This window comes from Pan troglodytes, chromosome 5, assembly GCF_028858775.2.
Source record: "Pan troglodytes isolate AG18354 chromosome 5, NHGRI_mPanTro3-v2.0_pri, whole genome shotgun sequence".
Lineage (NCBI taxonomy): Eukaryota > Metazoa > Chordata > Mammalia > Primates > Hominidae > Pan > Pan troglodytes.
Window position 1 is genome coordinate 47,715,657 of NC_072403.2, and position 17,920 is coordinate 47,733,576.

The 17,920-nt window shown below is 40.7% G+C and overlaps 1 protein-coding gene and 1 non-coding gene across 26 annotated transcripts in view; one reads left to right on the plus strand and one right to left on the minus strand.

Annotated features, from left to right (window-relative positions):
- Positions 1 to 17,920, minus strand: part of USP49 (ubiquitin specific peptidase 49) — a 103,999-nt gene that overhangs the window by 40,302 nt on the left and 45,777 nt on the right. The gene's annotated exons all lie outside the window — the stretch shown is intronic.
- On the plus strand, positions 2,595 to 2,734 carry LOC112209659 (small nucleolar RNA SNORA8). The gene has a single exon (XR_002944482.1). It is a non-coding gene; the product is annotated as a small nucleolar RNA SNORA8 (small nucleolar RNA).

Below are 17,920 nucleotides of genomic sequence, written 5' to 3' on the forward strand. Positions count from 1 at the left end.
TGAAGGTCTGATAAAACTTACCTGTAAACCTGTCTCATCTAGGCATTTTGTAGGATTGTTTCAATGTTTAATATAGCTAAGTTCAGATGAAGATCCAAAAATCCTCCCAGTGATCACAGGTCTCCAAGTCTTGGGAAATTATGCCTTGGTAACCTAGTGTCTACTTTAACCCCTACAGAAATTCCATATAAGTTTATACTTTTGAAAATAAATAAATAGTATGTTAATGACAGACAATGATGGAGCAAACAAAACAGATTTGCAACCAATTCAAATTTAGGAAAGCAGGCCAGGCGTGGTGGCTCACACCTGTAATCTCAGTATTTTGGAAGGCCAAGCCAGTGGATCACCTGAGGTTAACCAGTTCGAGACCAGCCTGGCCAACATGGTGAAACCCCATCTGTACTAAAAATACAAAAATTAGCTGGGCATGGTGGTGCGTACCTGTAATCCCAGCTACTCAGGAGGCTGAAGCAAGAGAATCACTTGAACCTGGGAGGTGGCGGTTGCAGTGAGCCAAGATAGCACCACTGCACTCCAGCCTGGGCAACAGAGCAAGACTCCGTCTCAAGAAAAAAAAAAAATTTAGGAAAGCAGCATGAAGCACCAGTGCTGACTGGCCAAGAGATTGTTATACACTGGTGCTACCTGTACAGGCTGATTGATAGGAACCTCCACACAAGATAACCTGCATTGTCACTATAAAAGGCAGAGCTATCGACTGGGATTGGTGACTCATGCCTGTAATCCCAGCACTTTGGGAGGCAGAGGTGGGCAGATCACCTGAGGTCAGGAGTTCAAGACCAGCCTGGCTAACATGGTGAAACCTCGTTTCTACTAAAAATACAAAAAATTGCCAGGCGCAGTGGCTCACGCCTGTAATCCCAGCACTTTGGGAGGCTGAGGTGGGCAGATCACGAAGTCAGGAGTTTAAGACCAGCCTAACCAACATGGTGAAACCCCGTCTCTACTAAAAATACAAAAATTAGCCGGGCGTGGTGGCATGCACCTGTAACCCCAGCTACTCAGGAGGCTGAGGCAGGAGAATCGCTTGAAGCCAGGGGGTGGAGGTTGCAGTGAGCCGAGATTGTGCCGCTGCACTCCAGCCTGGGCAACAGAGCGAGACTCCGTCTCAAAACAGAAATAAAAATAAAAATAAATAAAAATACAAAAAATTAGCCAGGCGTGGTGGTGCGCACCTGTAATCCCAGCTACTCGGGAGTCTGAAGCAGGAGAATTGCTTGAACCCAGGAGGCAGAGGTTGCAGTGAGCCGAGACCGTAACATTGCACTCCAGCTTGGGCACCAAGAGCAAAACTCCATCTCAAAAAAAAAAAAAAAAAAGTAGAGCTACCATTTTTGAAATAAACTAATCATTTTTCTTCACCACTAACTCTCCTGAGCTTCTAAATCCATACTGCACATTAAACATTACTCCAAACTAAAATTAAAACCACCACCACAACAACCCATAACCTCCGCTTTTAATGGGCTGTCTGTATGATAAAGTCCAAGTTCCTCAGACAGACCTTCAAAAGTATCACATACAATCTGACCCCAAACAAGCTTCTCATATTATCTCCCACCCTTTCTTTGTGTCCAAACAACCAGATGGACTGGTCTACTCACTATTTCTTCAGACGTCCCAAGAACAGTCAATTCCTTGAGATGCTATCCTTCCTCTTCTGTACTAACCCTCAAAAGCCAGCTTAGGTCCTGTCCTTTTTTAAAGGCTTTTCCTGACCATTCTACTACCCAGTGAATCTCTCCCTCAAAGAACATCTCATTGTTCACAATCCTCAGTTGTTTTATCTGGTTTACTAACCATAGTCCAAACTCCTTAAGGCAAAGTCTGTACTGTTTTTTTTTTTACCATTCACCCCCTGCACAAGGCTCTTGATATAAAGAACTAAGAACTTGACCCCAAATCTTTCCTGGGCATCTTTTACTCATGTTACCTGATAGTCTTGATTTGTAATTCTAGGTGGAGCTGCTTCCCTTTGATAAATTAACTGAACAGAGACAATTATCTTCTGAAATTCTGTGATGATAGCTCATTTAACCTATTTTCTCCCAGTTGTAGCTCCTTTGCAGGGCACTATGTAAGACTATCATGCTTTCCTAGCTACATATGTATGTACTGGCAAATGCCTAAGTCCTAGTATAAACAAAATTGGGTATGTGCAGGCAAAAAAGTCAAATGTTTAAAAAGACTTGGCTTTCAATAAACAGCTCACACACATGGTGTGTTGCTTGCAAAGAGAAAAAACAAGCACGGTAAAGATGCCATTTTTAATGGCTCCCCAAAATATGACATACTTAAACGTGTTTTTTTCCAACTAGAAACCTGGTGTTATTATGAGGACTGGGTTGTTCAAGGATACCAGCTTCCATGAAAGGGTATTTTTGGCAAGCACTTTATCACTAGAAATTAGTCAAAAAAAAATTTTCTGAGCACTCGCCTACAATATACCAAACACTATGCTTTAGGTGTAGAAATCAGCCAAAACAAGATTAGGCAACATTACAAAAATATCAACTAAAATGATTGACTAACTGGATGTCTTAAATCTTAAAACACTAGAATAATTTAATTGCATTGCCATGGTATCTGCACTCAGTAGTTTATTCCTGCTGGGTGTCCAAAGATCAGTGCCATAGAAATTCAGTATCTAGCATCACTGATTTTCTTGGCTTTGTGCTTGTTAAAACTTGGTATTTCTATTGACACAGTATTTCTTTTTTTCTTTCTTTCTTTTTTCTTTTTTTTTTTTTGAGACAGAGTCTCGCATTGTTGCCCAGGCTGGAGTGCAGTGGTGCGTCCCCGGCTCACTGCAACCTCCACCTCCCGGGTTTACACCATTCTCCTGCCTTAGCCTCCCGAGTAGCTGGGACTACAGGTGCCCGCCACCATGCCCGGCGAATTTTTTGTATTTTTAGTAGAGACGGGGTTTCACCGTGTTAGCCAGGATGGTCTCGATCTCCTGACCTCATGATCCGCCCGCCTCGGCCTCTCAAAATGCTGGGATTACAGGTGTGAGCCACCACGCCCGGCCTTGACACAGTATTTCTGTAGTTCTATAGTTTCCTCATACTGTTCAGATTCATATAGTCTTCAATAGCAGCTAGAAAAAACTCACTAAGAATAAATATAATCAAATATTTCTTTTATTCTTTTGCTTCTCAGTAAATGTTTTCTCATTAATTCTCAGTAGAAATAATTTCAGAATTATAATAATAAAGTATTTAAGCACTGACGGGAAACACTACTCCAATAACTTCTTCCATACTCGAACAATTTTTGAAAGATTTTAGAAAAGTGATTCTAATTTGAAATTCAAATAGTGCAAATAAATCCATGTAAAATAACTATACCAAACCTTCTCTCTCAGTAGTTCTTATTGGTATGGGTAAAAATATAGGTTAAAATAAGGCAAAGGTGGACAAGATTATCACAGCATGTGTGTAAGATTTCTGAAATGTAAGAAGTAGTAGCAAGATTTCTGGACCCTAGAAAGGGCCAAATGATGAGGTTTGGGGTGATAGTACATTTGGAAAACCCTATTTATTAACCTAGTCCACACTATTCGGCATGTGATTTCAAATCTGTCTTGGCAGTTTATCTACGAAGCTGTTGCTGAATTCTGCCCTTATGGCAAAACACTGCCAATGTTGGTAAAGTGAGCACAAAACTAGAAAACATGTTGAGTATATTAAGTGGGTCCACTTTAAAACTTTAAACAAAGCTTTCACCTGTACACATATTTGAATAGCTAAGAACATTGAAACATGCACGCCCATTACTAGGAAGAAATCAAAGTAGGCAACTAAAGGAAATTTGTCCTATTTAAAGTTCTCATGAGTTCTTCTGCAGTATGGGGCATTCTTGGGTCTCTGATGTCCTTGAGATGTCTGACCTATGATTCTCTAGTTAATAACTACCAATTCCATTCCTATGATACCCATACTTTACCTCACTCTATCATAACATCGAGCACTGAGCACTATCTAAAAAGTCTCTCATGCTGTTGAGAAAATGGAAACAATGATTATACAATAATAACAGCAATAAAAATTAGTAAAGAACATCAAGTATCAGGTATTTTTCATATCTTCTCTAGTCCTAAAATGCCCAGACACTATTATCCCAATTTTATATATGAGGATCTTGAATATCAGAGAGGGTAAATGATATGGTTTGGATCTGTGTCCCCACCAAATCTCATGTTGAATTGTAATCCCCAGTGTTGGAGGTGGGGCCTGGTGGGAGGTGACTGGATCATGGGGGCAGTTTCTCATGAATGATTTGGCACCATCCTCTTGAAGCTGTTCCTGTGATAGCGTGTTCTCACGAGATCCAGTTGTTTAAAAGTGTGTAGCACCTCAACATTCTCTATTTTGCTCCTGCTCCACCCATGTAAGATGTGCCTGCTTCCCCTTCACCTTCTGCCATGATTGTAGTTTCCTGAGGCCTCCCCAGAAGCAGATGCCACTATGCTTCCTGCAGAATCATGAGCTGATTAAACCTCTTTTCTTTGTAAATTACCCAGTCTCAGGTATTTCTTTATAGCAATGTGAGAATGGACTAATACAGTAAGTATTCTCAAGAACACTCACATAGAAAATAGCTGAGTCAAGGTTCCAGCTCAGTACTGCCTATCTTCAGTTTTTATAATATATGATTGTATTCAAGAAATAGGAAAGAAAAAAATAATGTTAAGAGTAGAAGTGGAGAGATGGTAATAAGGAAAGAAGACTGATGATTCTTAAGGAGATGAATCACTCTAAGCCCAAACCACCACTAGTCTTCAATATGGGTCTCTACCCACCATCAAAGGGGCAATCATTAGGTTAGAGAACACAGCTTGCTTACCACTGGGTGCCGTGTCTTATATTTGCTTGGTATATCCCAGAGGGGAAAAGACTTAATAATGACTTTTGGATGGGTGGATGAGATGGAAGGATGACAAACGCACATTTAGCATGCAAAGGAGGCTTTAGCCAACTTAAACGAATGCTCATGCCATTAACATTTCCATTACAAGATTCTGAAATGCAGTCATGAAAGCCAATTTAATTGCAATTTAGATTTGCTAGGTTAGTCAAGTATGGAAAATGGAAGGAATTGGGAAGTAAACACAACTGTTATTTTAAGAACTGGAAAATCTGGCCGGGTGCAGTGGCTCACGCCTGTAATCCCAGCACTTTGGGAGGCCGAGGTGGGTGGATCACGAGGTCAAGAGATGAAGACCATCCTGGCCAACATGGTGAAACCCCGTCTCTACAAAAAATTAGCCAGGCATGTTGGCAGGCACCTGTAGTCCCAGCTACTTGGGAGGCTGAGGCAGGAGAATCACTTGAACCCGGGAGGCGGAGGTTGCAGTGACCCGAGATTGCGCCACTGCACTCCAGCCTGGTGACAGAGCGAGACTCTAAAAACAAAAAACAAAAACAAAAAACACCAGAAAATCCAAGCTAACAAAAGGTAGGTAAAGTAAAATTTATGAAATGATATAAACTGGCTGGGCACAGTAGCTCATGCCTGTAATCCTAGCACTTTGGGAGGTCAAGGTGGGAGGATTGCTTGAGTCCAGAAGTTCAAGATCAGCCTGAGGAAGATGGTGAGACCATCTCTACAAAAATAAAAAATAAAAAAATTAGCTGGGCATGCTAATGTGTGCCTGTAGTCCTAGCTACTCAGGAGGCTGAGGTGAGAGGAGCACTTGAGCCCAGGAGTTCCAGGCTGTTGTGAGTTATGATCATACCACTGCACTCCAGCCTGGGTGACAGAGTGGCACTCTGTATACAAAATAAATAAATACAATACAAATTGAGTAAGAAAACAGTTAACAGACATAGGTAGAGTAAGCTGGAAGGGAGTTGAAAAAGAAGGGGGTTTTTTGGCTCATAGAGAACACTAGGTCTTTCTTCACAAAGCAGTACCCAAAGGCTCTGAAATAGGACACCCTGACCACATAAAGAAAACTAAAAATAAAAACCACATGATCATCTCCATAGATGCAGAAAAGACTTCTGATAAAATTCAACATTGCTTCATGTTGAAAATCCTCAACAAACTAGGCACTGAAAGAACGTATCTCAAAATAATAACAGCCATCTATGACAAACCCACAGCCAACATCATACGGTATGGGTAAAAGTTAGAAGCATTCTACCTGAGAACTGGAACAAGATAAGAATGCTCACTCTCACGGCTCCTACTCAGCGTAGTACTGGAATTCCTAACCAGAACAATCAGGCAAGAAAAAGAAGTAAAAGGCATCCAAATAGGAAGAAAAGAAGTCAAACTATATTTGCAGATGATATAATGTTATAACTAGATCTTGGACAAGGTAGCATAAGAAAAAGTAAATTGATAAATAAAAATACAAAATACAAAATAATTTTATACCTAGAAAACCCCATAGTATCTGGCCAAAAGATCCTAGATCTTATAAACAACTTCAGTAAAGTTTCAGGGTGCAAAATCAATGTACAAATATCAGTAGCATTTCTATACACCAACAGTATCCAAACTGAGTGCCAAATGAAGAGTATGATCTCATTCAGAACAGACACACACACGCGCACACACACACACACACACAAACAAAATACCTAGGAATACAGCTAATCAGGGAGGTGAAAGATCTCTACAGCGAGAATTACAACACTGCTCAAAGAAATCAGAGATAACGCAAATGGAAAAATACTCTATGCTCATGGATAAGAAGAATCAATATTGTTTAAATGGTCATACTGCCCAAAGCAATCTACAGATTCAGTGCTATCCCTATCAAACTACCAATGACATTCTTCTCAGAATTAGAAAAAAACTATTCTAAAATTCATATGGAACCAAAAAAGAGCCTGAATAGCCAACGCAATCATAAGCAAAAGAACAAAGCTGGAGGCATCACTGTTACCCAACTTCAAACTATACTTTAAGGCTACAGTCACCAGAACAGCATGGTACTGATATAAAAACAGACACATAGTCCAATGGAACAGAATAGAGAGCTCAGAAATAAAAACGTACACCTACAACCATCTGATACTCAACAAAGTTGACAAAAGCAATGGGGAAAGGACTCCCTATTCAATAAATGGCACTGGAATAACTGGCAAGCCATATGCAGAAGATTGAAGCTGGACTTCTTCCTTACACCATCTACAAAAATCAACTCAACATGGGTTAAAGACTTAAAAGTAAAACCTAAAACTATAAAACCTCTAGAAAACCTAGGAAATACCATTCTGGACACAGGCCCTGGCAAAGATTTCATGACGAAGACCCCAAAAGCAATTGCAGCAAAAGCAAAAATTGACAAATGGCACCTAATTAAAGAGCATAGCAAAGAACAACAACAACAACAAAACCTATCAGCAGAGTGAACAGACAACCCACAGAATGGGAGAAAATATTTGCAAGCTATGCATCTGTCAAAGGTCTAATATCCAGAAGCTATAAGGAACTTAAATTAACAAGCAAAAAACAAACAGCCCCATTAGAAAGTGGGCAAAGGACATGAACATACATTTTTCAAAAGAAGACATATGGTGGCCAACAAGCATATGAAAAGAATGCTCAGCATCACTAATCATTAGAGCAATGCAAATAACCACAATGAGATACCATCTCACAGCAGTTAGAATGCTATTATTTAAAAGTCAAAAACATCACAGATGATGGCAAAGATGTGGAGAAAAGGGACCACTTATACAATACTAGTGGGAATGTAAATTAGTTCAGCCACTGTGGAAAGCAGTTTGGTGATTTCTCAAAGAACTTAAAACAGAACTACTATTTAACCCAGCAATCCCATTATTGGTTATATACCCAAAGGAATATAAATCACTCTACCATAAAGACACATGCATGCATATGTTCACTGCAGCAGTAATCACAATAGTAAAGACATAGAACCAATCTAAATGCCCATCAATGGCAGACTGGGTAATTCCACTGCCTGCAACATCCTGGCTAACCAGAGGTCCTGCGTCTATCCACATGACAGTTTCGCTGCTAGCATAACCAGCATTTGAGAGAGCCAGCCCACCAAACATATCTGCAACCAAGGACTCTCACGGAGTGTACTTCACTCCCTTGTCACCTCCACCAGAGCAGGTGCTATTATCCATGGCTGGGAGACCTGAAGAGGAATCCATCACAGGACTCTTTGCAGATATTCCCCAGAACCAGCCCAGGGCCTGGTAGCTCCACTGGGTAGCTAGACCCAAAAGAGCAGTAATTATCACTGCAGTCCAGCTCTAAGGAAGCCCTATCCCTAGGGGAAGGGGGAGAGCACCACATCAAGGGATCACTCTGTGGTATAAATAAATCTGAACATCAGGCTTTGAGTTCCAGATTTTTCCACTGAAATAGTCTACCCAAATGAGAAGGAATCAGAAAAGTAATTTTGCTAATATGACAAAACTAGGTTCTATAACACCCTCAAAAGACCACACTAGCTCCCCAACAATGGATCCAAACCACTGCAGAATATACATTCTTTTATCAGCACATGGAACATTCTCCAAGATAGACCACATGATAGGTCACAAAACAAGTCTCAATAAATTTAGGAAAATGAAAATTATATCAAGTATCCTCTCAGACCACAGTGGAATAAAACTGGAAATTAACTCCAAAAGGAACGCTCGAAACTATGGACATTAAATAATCTGGTCTTGAATAATCTTTGGGTCAACAATGAAATCAAGATGGAAATTTAAAAAATTCTTGGAACTAAACGATAATAGTGACACAATTTATTAAACCCCTGGGACATAGCAAAAGTGGTGCTAAGAGAAAAGTTCATAGCATGTAATGTCTACATCAAAAAGTCTGAAAGAGTCCTGGTGTGGTGGTTCATGCCTATAATCCTAGCACTTTGGAAGGCTGAGACAGGTGGATTGCTTGAGCTTAGGAGTGTGAGACCAGCCTGGGCAACATGGCAAACTCTGTCTCTACAAAAAATACAAAAATTAGCTGGGTGTGGTGGCATATGCCTGTAGTCCTAGCCACTTGGGAGGCTGAGGTGGGAAGATAGCTTGAGCCCAGGAGGCGGAGGTTGCAATGAGCCAAGATTGTGCCACTGCACTCCAGTCTGGACAATAGAGCGAGGCCTTGTCTCAAAAAAAAAAAAAAAAAAAAGTCTGCAAGAGCATAAATAGACAATCTAAGGCCACACCTCAAGGAACTAGAGAAATAACAAACCAAACCCAAACACAGCAGAAGAAAAGAGTAACGAAGATCAGAACAGACCTAAAATAAATTGAAACAAAAAAAAATACAAAAGATAAATGAAACAAAAATGCCTATCAACCAACGAGTGGATAAAGAAAATGTGGAATATATATACCATGGACTACTACTCAGTCATAAAAAGGAATGAAATAATGGCATTCGCAGCAACCTGGGTGGAGGTGGAGACCATTACTCTTAAGTGAAGTAACTCGGGAATGGAAAACCAAATATTGTATGTTCTCATAAGTGGGAGCTAAGCTATGAGGATGCAAAGACATAGGAATGATATAATGGATTTGGGGGGCTTGGGGGTTAGGGTGGGAGGGGGTAAGGGATAAAAGAATACACAGTAGGTACAGTGAATACTGCTTAGGTGATGGGTGCACCAAAATCTCAGAAATTGCCACTAAAGAACTTATCCATGTAACCAAAAATCATGTTCCCAAAAACTATTGAAATAAAAGAGAACTCTGCAATACCTTCTGTAGTTTGTCTCAGCAAATACCACAATGTAAATATCAGTATAATGAATTGATTATTAACATTTAAAAAAAAATAGGCCGGGCACGGTGGCTCATGCCTGTAATCCCAGCACTTTGGGAGGCCGAGGTGGGCGGATCGTGAGGTCAGGAGAACAAGACTATCCTGGCTAACACGGTGAAACCCTGTCTCTACTAAAAATAGAAAAAATTAGCCATGCATGGTGGCGGGCGCCTGTAATCCCAGCTACTCGGGAGGCTGAGGCAGGAGAATGGCGTCAACCCGGGAGGCGGAGCTTGCAGTGAGCCGAGATTACGCCACTGCACTCCAGCCTGGGCGACAGAGCAAAACTCCGTCTCAAAAAAAAAAAAAATTTAAAAATAAGAAGTGCTATAATAGAGATTTTGGAAGAACACAATAATGGTATTTATTGAGACCTTGGGTCAGTGAAGTTCTCTTAGAGAAGTTGGCACATAAAAGGAGTTTTGAAGAACCAACAGTAGTGGCTGACTCCACGGAAATGGGAAAGAGGAGGAAGTGAGCAACTGGATGAATCTCAAGGTTCTTTCTTTTATAATTTATAGGGTTAGGCTTGACTTAATCTGGTCTTTTTCTAAACTTGCTTTTTTAAAGACATGTATAAACTATTGCTATTTTTGTTCTTTTCATTTTGTAACACTGTGGATGGATTTATAATATAATTTGTCAAAGTCTTAGCCCAACCTCCTATTTTTCTTCAGTTAATTGAAATAGTGGGTTCTGAATTTGTAATGTCTAATTTTTAAAAAACATTTTTAATTAAATAAAATTCTGCTACTATGAAGTCTGGAAAAAAAATTAAATATTGGCCTGGCAGAGTGGTGCATACCTGTAGTCCTAGCTATGCAGGATGACTGTTTGAGCCAAGGAGGTCGAGGTTGGAGTGAGCTATGATTTTGCCACTGCGCTCCAGCCTGGGTGACAGAGCAAGATCCTTGTAGACCTTGTTTCAAAAAACAAACAAACAAACAAAAAAAACCTTTTTACTATCTGGCCCCTGTCATCCTCTCCAACTATTTCTGAGTATTTCCCATAGGCCCCATAGGCTCCTTACAATGTAGACAAACTAAATTACTCATTGTCTGTCTCCCAAACTAACCACACTCTTGCCTTCTCACCTTTGTTCATACTATCCCCCCAACCCAGAAGGGTCTCTTGTACTTCCCTTCTGCTTATCCATTTGTTCAGTAAATAATTTGGGTATCTATTAGGCATTCTGTGGGCCCTAGAAATATTATAGTTAAAAAAAAAGACACAGTCCCTGCCTTCAAGGAGCTTACCATCCAGAGAAGCTTATTCTTTCTTCGATTCTAGGTTGAAGGCCCATCTACTTGTGAAGTCCTACTCTGAGCTCTTATTGCATTATAGGTTGCTCACATACCAGTGCTAATCATAATCCCTAAAAACACAATCTCAAATGCCATAATCCTGAAAGATCAAAATCTCTAAAGTCTAAAAATCCCTAATATCTAAATCCTGAAAATCACAATCCTGGAAGATTAAAATTCAGCATGTTGAAATCCTGAAAGCTGAATTCTGGGGAAGTTCATTTTTTATTGTAAGCAGGGTAGCTGTAGCATGTTACTTGTATCATATTAGGTGGACCTATTCCCATCCTATTTTTATTTGCATTTGGCAGAAAATTCAGATGAGTAGATTAGTCACATGATACAACAACAACGCACAGTTCCGTTTAAAAATGCATCATTTGGCCGGGCGCAGTGGCTCACTCCTATAATCCCAGCACTTCAGGAGGCCAAAGGGGGTGGATTACCTGAGGTCAGGAGTTCAAGACCAGCCTGGCCAACATGGCAAAACCCTGTCTCTACCACAAATACAAAAATTAGCCGGGTGTGGTGGCACCCGCCTGTAATCCCAGCTACTCAGGAGGCTGAGGCAGGAAAATCACTTGAACCTGGGAGGCAGAGGTTGCCGTGAGCTGAGATTGTGTCACTGCACTCCAGCCTGGGTGACAGAGCAAGACCGTGTCTCTAATAAGAAAATAAAAATGCATCACTTGTCTGCACTGGCATTCCTTCCAGCTGATGAAATTCCAGGAGCTTTTAATGAATTAAAGCCACATTTGCCTTTAAAAACTAGCAAAATTACTGACTGGTTCAAAAATAATTATGTGCATGGTAGGATAAGAAGACACATACTTAGCTGGGTGTGGTGGCTCACACCTATAGTCCCAGCTACTTGGGAGGCTGAGGCAGGAGAATCACTTGAACCCAGGAGGTGGAGGTTGCAGTGAGCCGAGATCATGCCACTGCACTCCAGCCTGGGTGACAGAGTAAGACTGTCTCAAAAACAAAACAAAACAAAAAAACACATACACAATGGTGTTGCTGTTCAATCACCAGTATTATTTGTGCCAAACCTGTGGTCTGTATATGATTTCACGTGGAATGGATTTCTGTGTACCCAAAACAACATAGAAGTATGGCACAAAAGATGGGCAAATTTAATAGGAAATGCTCATGTCTGTGTATATCATGTCAGTATATGTCAAATGTGAATGTATTCTACAAGGAGAGCCATGCCCTAAAAGAAAAAAAAACCTATTTTTCATTTTAATCACAGCTATTAATTGTGAGGTAAGACTTCAAAATACAGTTAAATTACTGCAAAAGTCAGCCAGGTCTTATGGACAACCTCTGTGCAACTAACTGCCCAGAATTTATTCCTGTAATACATTTTTCATAAGTTAAATTTGATTTTTAGTTTTTGTGTTTTTTCTTAAGTTTTTTATTCCACTATTTAGTCAGCTTATTCACATATATAAATACTATATATATGAAAACTATATATTATATATAAATACTATATATACATGAATATGTTATATATATATGATGGAGTCTTGCTGTGTTGCCCAAGCCACAGTGCAGTGGCTATTCACAGACACAAGCATAGTGTATTACAGCCTCAAACTCCTGAGTTCAACTGATCCTTCTGCCTCTGTCTCAACCAGCTAGAACTACAGGTATGTGCCACTGCACCCAGCCATCTTGGCTCACTGCAACCTCCACCTCTTGGGTTCAAGTGATTCTCCTGCCTCAGCCTCCTGAGTAGCTGGGGCTACAGGCGTAGGCCACCACGCCTGGCTAAGTATGTGTCTTCTTATCCTACCATGCACAGTAATTACTTTCGAACCAGTCAGTAACTTTGCTAGCACTATTTTTTACAATTCACTGTGCTATATATTTCATCTTTGCATCATTTCCAGTATTAAAAGTATAAATTAAATTATATACTTTTACGGAGTTATAATTTGTTTTATGTATTTTGTAAATATGACTCCAAAAAAGTGCATCGTCACGTTGGCTTTGTGTATAAGCATTGCGTATGTCAGAAAAAAAGGTCAAAACTTCCTCAATAAATGAAGAGATGTCTTTTTTGTATATCTGCATTTGTGGAACATAGAATTTTTCAGCTGGGTGCAATGTCACGTGCCTGTAGTCTCAGCCACTTGGGAGGCTGAGCTGGGAGGATCGTTTGAGCCCAGGAGTTCAGGCCCAACCTGGGTAACAAAGCAAAACAGTATCTTTAAAAGAAATAGGCTGAGTGCTGTGGCTCACACCTGTAATCCTAGCAGTATGGGAGGCCAAGGCGGGCGGAGTTCCTGAGCTCAGGAGTTCCAGACAAGCCTGGGCAACATGGCAAAACCCTGTCTCTAATAAAAATACAAAAAATCGGCCGGGTGTGGTGGCTCATGCCTGTAATCTCAGCACTTTGGGAAGCTGCGGCGGGCAGATCACCTGAGGTCAGGAGTTCAAGACCAGCCTGGCCAACATAGTGAAACCCGGTCTCTACTAAAAATACAAAAATTAGCCATGCCTGGTGGCGGGTGCGTGTAATCCCAGTTACTCAGGAGGCTGAGGCAGGGGAATTGCTTGAACCCAGGAGGTGGAGGTGGCAGTGAGCCAAGATTGCACCATTGCCCTCCAGCCTGGGCAACAAGAGCAAAACTCCATCTCAAAAAAAAAAGGTAAATAAGCTGGGCATGGTGGTATGTGCCTGTAGTCCCAGCTACTTGGGAGGCAGAGTCAGGAGGCTCATTTGAGCCCAGGAGTTTGGGGCTGTAGTGTATTATGATCACACCTGAGAATAGCCACTGCATTCTAGCCTGGGCAACACAGTGAGACCCTGTCTCTAAAAATAAAATAAACAAAAAGTAAGTAAATGTCCTTTAAATAATTTTTTAAATATTTTTTTTTCCAGAACTACATTTTCAGGATTTTTATCTTTCAAGATTGTGATTTTGGGGATTTTAGACTTTAGGGGATTTTGATCTTTTGAGATTTTAACATGCAGGATTGTTTCTTTGGGGATTATGGCATAAACCCCTCACTTATTATAGTCTACCAAATATTGATAGTTTTAATTTATAAATCTTGTCTTCGCAGCCAAAAGGTAAGTTATTTCAGGGCAGCTACCATTTCCTCATATCTCCAATGCTTAATAAAATGCTTTAAAAATAAAAATCATGGCCAGGCATGGTGGCTCACACCTGTAATCCCAGCACTTTGGGAGGCCAAAGCAGGTGGATCACTTGAGGTCAGGAGGTCGAGAGCAGCCGGACCAACATGGTGAAACCCCTCCTTTACTAAAAATACAAAAATCATCCAGGCATGGTAGCCTGCGCCTGTTAATCCCAGCTACTTGGGAGGCTGAGGCAGGAGAAGCACTTGAACCTGGGAGGTGGAGGTTGCAGTGAGCCAAGATCGCACCACTGCACTCCAGCCTGGGTGACAGAGTGAGACTCTGTCTGAAAAAAATAATAAAAATAAAATGAAAATCATTAGAGGAGTGATATCAACAAGATGGTAGACTAGGAAGCAACAGATCCTTCCCCAACAGAGACACAGAGAAGTCAGGTACTGTGCATTTTTCACTATATTTCCAGAGCCAACAATATGGCCAAATAGATATTCAGATTATTTACTGAACAAATGAATGAGTGAGAGGCAGTGTGGAGGCCCTTCCTAGAGAGGAACAATATGAGCAAAGTCAAGAGAGCAAGAGTGTGTTTAGTGTGTTAACAACAATATATGGACCAGAATACCTTTGTGAGAGCTCTGAAGAAGAGCTGAGAAGCTACAGCACCAGGCCACTGTAAAACCAAAAGGAGATTACAGCAAAAGGGGTAGGAAATTTCAGTGTTTGGCATGTCCTTTCATGTCCTTCTTCCTATGTAGCATAGCACAGAGCAAGTTGGAGGAAACCCCCCCATACTGGGTCTACTCCTTCTGGACAGAAACAAAAGAGTTGACCGTGTGTCCAACATTCTGGCTTGTCTGGGGCTTCCTGAGAGACTGATTTCTATCTCATATGACTCAGAATACTGACTGGACAGGTTCCAGAGTACAGAAGACACTGAAAACAGAGGAGAGGCAGGATGTTAGCACTGAAGTTCCATAGGCAGACATCAGGGGGAGCAAGAGGTCAGAAAAAGGTTGAGAGATCCTGGAAACAACAGCCAGGATAATTGGTAAAGGTCTTCCTCTGCAAAGTCACTAGACAAAGACTTGGACAGATGGTTGTTTGTTTTAAGTGCTTAAAGCCCAGCAAGAGATTATAAGGCATACAAATAAACAGGGCAATATGGCTGAATTAAAGGAATAAAATATAACTCCAGAAACAGGCCCTAAAGAAATGCAGATCTGTGAGCTGCCTGACAAAGAATTTAAAATAACTGTTATAGATGCTCAATGAGCTAGAACACAGATACAAAACTAAATGAAATGAAGAAAACAATCCATGACCAAAAAGATAAACAATGAAAAAGATCCAAACAGAAATTCTGGACCTTGAAAAATTCAATAACTGAACTGAAAAATTTATTAGAGGGGTTCAATAGCAGGTTTAATCAGGCAAAAGAAAGTAGAGTCAGCCGGGTGCAGTGGCTCACACCTGTAATCTAGCACTTTAGGAGGCCGAGGCAGGTGGATCACGAGGTCAAGAGGTTGAGACCATCCTGGCCAAAATGGTGAAACCCCGTTTCTACTAAAAATACAAAAATTAGCTGGGCATGGTGGTGAGCACCTGTAGTCCCAGCTACTCAGGAGGCTGAGGCAGGAGGATCACTTGAACCCAGGAGGCGGAGGTTGCAGTGAGCCAAGATCGTGCCACTACACTCCAGCCTGGCAACAGAGCAAGACTCTGTCTCAAAAAAAAAAAAAGTAGAGTCACAGGAGCAAAAAGGAAACAGATTGGCAAAGAGCACATAAATAACTTATAGGGCACGATCAGGACAACGCATTCTGAAATGCACATTATGAAAACTCAGAAGAAGAGGGAGAGACAAAGTGGCAGAGAGCTTCTTTGAAGAAATAACAGCTGCAAGCTTCCCAAATCTAAGGAGATAAATGGATATGCACATTAAAGAACCTCAAAGGACTTCAACAAGGATAAATCTAGAGAGGATCATAAAGACACATTATAATTAAATTATCTAAAGTCAAAGACAGAGAACATATTCAAAGCAGCAAAAGAAAATCGATTCATCACCTACAAGGGAGTTTCCATTCCCAGATTTACCAGCAGAAACTCCAAAGAAGTAGTTTTCTGTATGTGAATGAAGTTTTTAACAATTTAAAACAGAATGCTGTAACTTTAAAGATGATTTATGCAATCACAACAATAAACACAAATAAAGTATCTATAGAATATATATAATAGGAAATGAGAAGAGAATCAACATACATAGCTACAAAAAAAAATCAACAAAACACGAAAAAGGCAGTAAAAAAGAAGGGACAAAAAAGCTACAAAATATACCAAAAACAATTAACGAAATGGCAATAGTAAATCCTTCCCTCCCTATTGGTAGCCTATGTTTTGTTTTAGATAGGCTCGCACGCTGTTACCCAGGCTACAGTGCAGTGGCACTATCATGGTTCAGTGCAGCCTCGACCTCCTGGGCTCAAGCAATCCTCCTCCCTCAGCCTCCTGGGTAGCTGGGACTACGGGTGCATGCCACAACATCTGGCTAATTAAAAAAATATATATATTTTTTGGAGAAATAGGGTCTTCCCTGGCCGGGTGCAGTGGCTCACACCTGTAATCCCCGCACTTTGGGAGGCCAAGGCACACGGATCATAAGGTCAGGAGATTGACACCATCCTGGCTAACATGAAACCCCATCTCTACTAAAAATACAAAAAATTAGCCAGGTGCAGTGGCAGGCACCTGTAGTCCCAGCTACTTGGGAGGCTGAGGCAGGAGAATGGCGTGAACCCGGGAGGCAGAGCTTGCATTGAGCCAAGATCGCGCCACTGCACTCCAGCCTGGACAACACCAGACGGTGTCTCACCGTCTAAAAAAAAAAAAAATGAGAGAGAGAGAAATGGGTTCTTCCCTATGTTGCCCAGGCTGGTTTCTAACTCCTGGCCTCAAGTGATCTTCTTGTCTTGGCCTGCCAAAGTGTTGGAATTACAGGCAGGAGCCACCATGCTGGGCCAGTAATTAACTTTAAATGTAAAGTCATATATTGACTGGAGTTAAAAAAGGATCCAACTATATGCTGTCTACAAGAGACTCACTTTAGCTCTAAGGACACATAGATTGAAAAGTCTGGAAAAAGATATTCCATGCAAATGGTAACCAGAAGAGAGCAGGAGTGGCTATATTAATGTCAGACAAAATAGATTTTAAATAAAAAACTCTCATAAAAGATAAAAAATGACATGATAAAAGGGTAAACCAGGAAGATATACAATAATAAATATTTATGCTCCAAACATCAGAGCTTCTAAATATATGAAATAAACTTAGACAGAATTGAAGGGTAAAAGAGCAACACAATTACAGTAGAGAACTTCAAAACTCCACTTTCAATAATGGACAGAACAACCAGACAGAAGGTCAACATGAAAAGAGAGGACCTGAACAACATTATACACCAAATGGACCTAATAGACATATATAGAGAACTCTACCCAACAACAGCAGAATATACATTCTTCTCAAGTGCACATGGAACATCTCTAGGAAAGACCAATGTTAGGCCACGAAACAAATCTTAACAAATTCAAGAAGACTAAAATCACACAAAGTATCTTTTCTTTTTTTTTTTTTTTTTTTTTTGGAGACTGAGTGTTGCTCTGTTGCCAGGCTGGAGTGCAGTGGCATGATCTCAGCTCACTGC